A 9,001-nucleotide genomic window follows, 5' to 3' on the forward strand; every position below is an offset into this window, starting at 1 on the left:
AGACCTTCTACTAACTAGAAGTGGTTAGTAGAAGGCTGTGCAGATGTTTAGGGCACAGGCTTTCCGATAAATACCGAGACCCTGAAGCAGAATCTGCTTATTCTTTTGGAGGAACAGCAGCAAACAGCTAAAACTGTTGACAGTGATGGACATTGTGGTAATGACTTTACAGGTGTACAGTGAAAGTCACTCAGTCGTGTCCGACTCTCGGTGACCCCATGGACTTCTCCAGTCCAGAATACTGGAGTGGGTAGCCTTTTCCTTCTCCAGGGGATCTTCCCAACCCAGGGATCCAACCCAGGACTCCTGCATTGCAGGTGGATTCTTTATCAGCTGAGTCACAAGGGAAGCCCAATAATGTATTAAGTAAGTATGCTATTTACGGCCATTAAATTTTAATAAAGTAGAATTAACCCACTGAAATCATGTTCTAATGTCACAGTAAGTTGGGAATTGCTGAGGCAAGCCACAAATATCAGGAAGCAAACTAAAGACAGGTGGGCATGAAAGAATTCTGATGGTCATAAGGCAACCAAGTATTTTAAGTAAGTCTATGTAGATGCTGAGCATAAAAGTTAATATTTGGGAACTCTGGGGTTTTCATGTTGTTTATTAGTCACTAAGTCATGTCTGACTCATGTGAATCCTTGGACTGTAGTCCGAGAGGCTCCTCTGTCCATGGGATTTCCCAGGCAAGCCTACTGGAGTGGGTTGCTATTTCCTTCTCCAGTTACAGGTGTATATGCATGTCAAAACTTTTAAAAATTATATACTTTGAATAATATGTGTTCTATGTCAGTCACACCTCAACTTGTTTTTAAAAGATATAACTACCACAAACTAGAAACTACTCTCAAGAATCTTTATAGACAATGATATCTGCTCTTTGCTATTCAACCCTTTTGTTCTTGAGTTTTCCATAAAACTACTTTTCCTTGTTTGTATAGTGTTATTTTTGGCCACTGTGTATGTCCTTTTTTGTCCCATACAAAGCACACTATGTACAAATGCATGATTTTTTTTTTTTTTTTACTGCGCTGCATGGCTTATGAGATCTCAGTTTCCTGAACAAGGAATGAACCCAGGCCACAGCAGTGAAAGAGCTAATCCTACTACTAGACCACCAGGGAACTCGCTAATCATGAATTAATTTTTTAAAAATATTTTAATTTATTTGTTTATTTGGCTGCATGAGGTCTTGGCTGCAGCATGTGGGATCTTTCATGTGGTGCACATACTCAAGCGCACAGGCTTGGTAGTTGTGCTGCACAGGCTCCAGACCACATAGGCTTAGGCATGTGGGATGTTAGTTCCCTGACCAGGGATCGACCCTGTGTTCTTTCCATTGCAAGACAGATTCTTAGCCACTGGACCACCACCAGGGAAGATCCCCAATCATGAATTTAGAGATGTGGCTATCCTGCCAGGCAGGTGAGGAAAGCTACTGTCTCTGAAATACAGTGATTACCTAGGTGGTTTTAAAATGTATGGGTTGTAGAATATGGCTCAGCAATAAAAATGAAGGAACTTTGATAGAACAGTTTGGATGTATCTCAAGGACAGTATGCTGAGTGAAAAAAGCCAGTCTCAAAGGGGCATCTGCTGCATGATTCCATCTGTATAAATAACAAAAATTATTGAAATGAAGAACAAATCGGTAGTTGCAAAGGGTTAGGGACGGTGTTGGGAGTGGAGATGGGGCAGCCGGGAATGACTGTAAAGGGTATCACGAGGGAGAGCTTTGTGGTGAAATAATCCTGTATCTTTATTGTGGTAGTGGTTACACAGGCTGCACATCATGAGTGACAGAGTTATACACATGCATCCCCAGGATCAGTTTCCTGGGGTTTATATCGAACTGTAGTTGTGTAAGATATAACCATTGTAGGAAAGTGGGTGAAGGGTACATGGGGCTTCTCTGTATTAATGACTTCCTGTAAATCTATAATTATTTCAAAATAAAAAGTTAAAAAAAATATATGGACTTCTGCTTCCAGAAATATAGAATAGGTGTATATTTCTCTATTCCCAGTGAGTACAACTAAAACCCTGCACATTATATACATAAAAAGCAAGCATAAGAGGGACTTCCCTGGTGGTCCAGTGGTTAAGAATCTGCCTTCCAATGTAGGGGATGTGGGTTCGATGGCTGTTTAGCGAACTAAAATCCCACATGCTGCAGAACATCTAGCCCACGCACCCTAACTAGTGAGCCGTTGTGCTACAGCTACTCAGCCTGCATACTCTAGAGCCTGTACTCAGAACTGGAGAAGCCCCCACACACCATAGCTAGGAAAAGCCTGTTTGCTGCAGTGAAGAGCCCGTGTGCTACAACAAAGACCCAGTGCAGCCTAAAAATTAAAACAACAACAACAGACAAGCATAGGAAACTCTGAAAGGCGGAGAGAAGAAGGCTGACCTGCTAGGGCATTGTGACCCAAAGAACAACATAATGAGCTCTCCGGATTTTCTGTTTGCCTCAAAGGTGCCAGACTTGGAGCTGAAGAAGTTGGAACCAGGAATCTCCAATGGGCAACAGACAAAAATACACTCCATGAAAAGTCTGCTTCGTGTATCCAAACAAACAGAAAAGAGGTAGCTTAGTAAGTCAGAAAACTTTTAGACAATAACCACTCTATTCCAGCCAAACACCACAGAAACTCACCCTACCCCAATCCATGCCACAAAGACCAAGTGGGGAGTTAGATTTCCACCCTTGTGAGGTTACAATGAAGTGCCCCAAACCCCTGCCAGGATGGTGAGAAAAGAGCTTGGATTATCATTCCCATCTGGCAGTAACAGGGCATTGCCCCCTCTTGAGATGTCAGAAGATGCTGAGTCAGAACTTTTAAGGACTTTTATCAATGTCCAGTGGTGATGAGGCTGTGGGGAGCAATAACAAGGCACTCTGCCACTTCCCAGCTAGAGAAGTATTAGCTGAAGCTTGCTGAAGAGCCAGAACTTTCACATTAGCCCAGCAGTAATGAGGAACTCTTTCCTTGGGTATCCAAGGAGGCTAATTGGGCAACCTGGACTTCTGTTTCTACCTGATAGTAACAAGAAAGTACCTCCCCATTTCTGCATTGCAAGGATAAGTTAGCAGAACAGAGCATTTAAATAAGATCCAGAATCTCGGAACATAATATGAAACTATCCAGATTTCTATCTAAGATCACTCATTGGACCAAGATCAAGGAAGATCTCAAACTACATTTCAAATGCAATTGATACCTGTCAACAGTAAGCTGATAGTGCTCCTGGAGTAATTAGACAAAAGATTTTAGAGCAGGCATCATGAAAAGGCTCTAGTGAGCAAAAAGATATAAAGAACCAAATGGAAATTCTGGAACCGCCAAATAAGTAAAAAAAATTCATGAATAGTCTCAACAAGAAACAGTAATCAGAAATAATCAGAACTTGAAGATAGAACAATAAAAAATACCCAATCTAAACAACAGGAAATAGACTTAAAAAAATGAACTGAATTTTAAGGACCTGTGGGTCCCTGAAAATCTAATATTCATGTTATCAGACTTCCAGGAGGGGAAAAAAGGAGAGAGCCAAAAAAGGTACTGCAACAAATAATGGTTGAAAACTTCCCAAGGGCTTGCAAGAGACATAAACACACATTTTCAAGAAGCTGAATAACAATCAGGATAACTCAAAGAAATCTACATAGTTATGAAAACTGAAAACAAAAAGTTTGAAAACAGCCAGAGAAAATGACACCCTACTTTTGAGGGGAAACAATTTGAAGGACAGCAGATTTATCATCAAAAACCATGGATGCCAGAAGGAAGTGGCAAACAGATTTCAAGTGCTGAAAGAAAAGAATTATCAGTCCAGAATTCTATACCCTGTGAAAATAATGTTTCAGGGGCAAATGGGAAATAAAGATGTTCTCCAGTGAGAGAAAATGAAGAGAATTTGTTGCCAGCAGATACACTGTAAAAGAATGACTAGAAGTTCTCCAAACAGAAAAACAATAAATGAATGAATAAATGAATGAATCTCATCAGGATTAATGAGAATATGGTAAGCAAAAATACAGGTAAGTAAGTACAAGAGATTTTCCTTTTCCTGAATTTTCTAAATTATGTTTGATGGTTGATGCAAAAATCATAATACTGATTAATGCAGCTATAAATGTACATAGAGGAAATATTTAAGACAACTAGATCTCCCAGAGGAAAAAAAAATATAAAAGGTAAGCTTTTTATACTTCACTAGACTGGTAAATGGCAATACCAGTAGATTGTGATAAGGTATGCATAAATAATATAATAACTAGAGGAACAATTAAAAAACATACAACTAAAATTTATAAAAGCTATATACTCAAAACCACTATAGATGTCTTACTTCAAAACTTACTACAGAACTACACTAATCAAGACACTGTTACTGGCTTAAGATTAGATATATAGATGAATGAAATAGAATTAAGATTTCAAAAATAGATCTATACTTTCATTGGCAACTAATTTTCTTTTATTATTTTACTTCCAGTTTTGTGATATAATTGACATACAGCACTGTGTAAGTTTACAGTATGAAGTATAATGATTTGACTTACATTTTGAAATCATGACCGTAGTAAGTTTAGTGAACATCCATCATCTCATACAGATACAAAATTGAAGAAACAGAAAAAATTTGGGGGGGAATTCCCTGGTTAAAAATCCACCTTCCAATGCAGGGGGCATAGATTCGATCCCTGGTTGGGGAACTAAGATCCCACATGCCGCAGGGCAACTAAGCCTGTGTTCCGCAACTAGAGAAAGCCCGAGCGCTGCAGTGATGACCACCCCAGCCCAAAAAAAAAGAAAAAAATTTTTTTTGTGATGAGAACACAGGATTTACTGTTACCTTTTATATAAAACTTACAGTAATGTTAATGATTTTAATCATATTGTACATTTCACCCCAGTACTTATCTTGTAACTGGAAGTTTGTACCTTTGACTGCCTTCATGCAATTCCCCACACCCTCTCCTCCCTACCTCTGGTAACCACAAATCAGATTTCTTTTTCTTTTAGTTTGTTTTGAAGTATAACTGACATACAACCGATATTAGTTCCTGGTGCATGGCAGTTTATTTTCACCAAGATAACTCAATGGGGAAAGAATATTCATTTCAATAATGAAATTTATTGAAAAATTTCTTTTCAATAAATGATGCTAAGACAACTAGATGTTCACATGCAAAATAATGCAGTTGGTCCCCATATACAAAAATTATCTTGAAATGGGTCATTTCAAGTAAATGTAAGAGCTAAAACTACACACATTTTATATGAAAACAAACATGTAAATCTTCATGACCTTGGATTATGCAGTGATTTCTTAGATACAACACCAAAAACACAGCAATAAGTGAATAAAAAAGATAAATGATAACCAAAATGAAGAATTTTGTTTCAAAGATTGTAATCAGGAAAATGAAAAGACAGTAGGAAAAAGTTTTGCAAATAATATATCTGATAATGACTTGTAATCTAGAATATAAAAATGATTGCATTTGATAATAAAAGACAAATAACCCAATTAAAAAATGGACAAGGTATCTGGATAGACATTTCTCGAAAAAGTTACACAAATGACCTGTAAGCACATAAGAAGATGCTCAATCATTAGCCATCAAGAAAATATACACAAATTCTTAAGCAAATAAACACAGATTCTTAAGCAAATATTAGCAAAGAGAGTGCAGCAATATATAAAAGTACTTATACACCATGTCCAAATGAAGTTTACTCTAGGGATGCAGGCTGGTTCAGTATTTGAAAAATCAGTCAGGGTAACGCATCATGTTAACAGCCTAAAAAAAAAAAAAATCACATAGCATTTAAGCAGAAAAAGCCTTTGAAAAAAGCATTTATTCTTGGTAAAGACTCTCAGTAAAAATAGAAATAGAGGAGAACTTCATTAAATTGGGAAGAGCACCTACAAAAAATCTACAGTTAATATTATACTTACTGGTAAAAGACTTAATCAGAGAAGGTGATGGCATCCCACTCCAGTACTCTTGCCTGGCAAATCCCATGGACGGAGGAGCCTGGTAGGCTGCAGTCCATGGGGTCGTGAAGAGTCAGACACGACTGAGCGACTTCCCTTTCAGTTTTCACTTTCATGCATTGGAGAAGGAAATGGCAACCCACTCCAGTGTTCTTGCCTGGAGAATCCCAGGGACGGGGGAGCCTGGTGGGCTGCCATCTATGGGGTCACACAGAGTGGGACACGACTGATGTGACTTAGTCACTTAGCCAAAAGACTTAATGAATGCTTTAGGAACAAAGAAAGGATGCTTGCCCTCACCAGTCTTATTAAACAAAGTGCCAGGATTGGTAGCCCACACTATAAGGCAAGAAAAGGAAATAAAAGGCATTCATATCAGGAAGAAATGTTTTGTTCATTGAACATATCAATGTCAACATCATGGTTGTGATATGGTACTAAAGTTTTACAAGATGTTGCCACTGGGGCAAGGAACAAGAAGACTGGTTCAAAATTGGGAAAGAAGTACGTCAAGGCTGTATGCTGTCACCCTGCTTATTTAACTTATATGCAGAGTACACCATGAGAAATGCTGGGCTGGATGAAGCACAAGCTGGAATCAAGATTGCCAGGAGAAATATCAATAACCTCAGATAAGCAGATGACACCACCCTTATGGCAGAAAGTGAAGAACTAAAGAGCCTCTTGATGAAGTTAAAAGAGAGTGAAAAGCTGGTTTAAAACTCAGCAGTGAAAAAACTAAGATCATGGTATCCAGTCCCATCACTTCATGGCAAATAGACAGGGAAATAATGGAAACAGTGGCAGACTTTATTTGCTTGGGCTCCAAAATCACTGTAGATGGTGACTGCAGCCATGAAATTAAAAGACACTTGCTCCTTGGAAGGGAAGCTATGACCAAACTATACAGAGTATTAAAAAGCAGAGACATTACTTTGCCAGCAAAGGTCCATCTAGTCAAAGCTATGGTTTTTCCAGTAGTCATGTATGGTTATGAGAGTTGGAGCATAAAGAAGGCTGAGCACGGAAGAACTGATGCTTTTGAACTGTGGTGTTGGAGAAGACTCTTGAGAGTCCCATGGACTGGAAGGAGATCAAACCAGTCAATCCTAAAGGAAATCAGTCCTGAATATTCATCGGAAGGACTGATGCTGAAGCTCCAGTGATTTGGCCACCTGATGCAAAGAGCTGACTCATTGGAAAAGACCCTGATGTTGGGAAAGATTGAAGGCAAGGGGACAAGAGAGGATGAGCTGGTTGGATGGCATCACTGACTCGATGGACATGAATTTTAGCAAGCTCCAGAAGATGGTGAAGGACAAGGAAGCCTGGAGTGCTGCAGTGTATGGGGTTGCAAAGAGTGGGACACGGCTGAGCGACTGAACAACAACAAAAAGCCATTGGGGGGAACTGTGAAATGTATACAGGGATCGCTATAATTTCTTACAACTGAATGTTAATCTACAATAATCTTGAAAGGATTAACGTTAAAGAAAAAATATGAATTGGCCCCAAATCTCTTTTGCCTTTATATGCTTTGCATTCTTAGCATTGCAGGGAAAGTGTGCTATTGGTGAGAGTAGGAATGCTTCTGTTCCATGTGTTTCTTTTAGAGCATAAGTTTTTGCTTTCAGTGAAAAAATAACTCATTCATCAGGCATGGTGAATCATCCAGCAAGGATGATGAGTCTTTGACCTTGAGGAGAGTTTTATTTTATATCGCTGATGTCAGATATCCAGTCAGCTGCTAGATTCTCTAGGAAAAGGAACATGAAATGCAAAAAATGGCCCAGAGGCCCCTGCATCTGACAGCCAAATTAGAAGGAGGGATTATGATCAATATCCCTGGCAAGAAATCTCTTCTGTGGGATCTATTGGTCCCTAGGATGTATTCTGGTGAGAGGAGGGCAGATGGAGAAATTATAGATTATGCAGTTCTGATGGAAAGAAATGCATAGTAGAGAACCCAGTGGCGGGGGTGGTGGGGGGGAGCTTCTGGGAAATATGAATTTACTATGACTAAGAGGCATAGGAATCCATTTGTCTATATTAAAACCCTAACATTTATATGTTTCACCATATACTCAGACTATCTCTGGAATCAGGTAACAGTTGTTAGGGGAAGAGAATTGAATGGCTGAGGAACAAGGGAGGAGACATCTTGACTTTTGCTATGTTCATCTACTGTGTGTCTACAAGAACGAATAAACTTAACTGGTGGCCAGATTTCCTATAAGCCTGTCTCAGAGAGTAGTTTGTTCAGAGTTTTGCTTGAAGGTGTGAGTCCTGAAGACTGCCACCTTCTCACCTTTGCCAGAATCTAGGTGTATGGGTGGACTAGGGTGGAGGTGGCACTGGACTGAGAACACTTGGGCTCCAGCCTCTTGTCTCTCACTAGGTAGCTGTGACCTTAAATAAGCTCTTTCAGCTATTTCCCTGGGCTTCAGTTTCCTTCTTTGTAAAAAAGGCGACCTCTGAAGTCCTTGGTCATTTAAAGTTACCGCCTCCTTTTCTGCTGCCCCCAGCATTTGGGAATGGGGGCCTCTGCAGTGCACCTCGTACGGGCTGAGTCAACATTTATCCGCTGGTTAACTGGATGGAGGCTAAGAGGGGCACAAAGACGATGACGAGGTGTCCCCCTGTCACTCTTCACAAAGCAGCAGAGTGTCGTGGTACTATGGGCCTGCGAGGTCCTTGAACCTACTCTTCACTCCCCGGCTCGATTCCTGGAGTACAGTTAGCTGGTGCTCAACTAATGAGTGAATGTGTGAGCGAAATGAATGAGAGAGGTGGACCGCGAAATGTGCAATTATCTAGTGAGTTCCTGCAAAAAAAAAAAAAAAAAAATTAGAGAACGCCGCCTTTCCCCGATTCTTCAAGGCGACAGCCGAGGTGTGAAACTCCGGCAGCTGACAGGCGAAGGCTTTCAGATCTCGCTTGGCTGAGAGGCGGCAGGCGGGGCTTAGCGAGAGAGCGAGCCTGG

This window comes from Bison bison, unplaced genomic scaffold (assembly GCF_000754665.1).
Source record: "Bison bison bison isolate TAMUID 2011002044 unplaced genomic scaffold, Bison_UMD1.0 scf7180017864270, whole genome shotgun sequence".
Classification (NCBI taxonomy): Eukaryota; Metazoa; Chordata; class Mammalia; order Artiodactyla; family Bovidae; genus Bison; species Bison bison.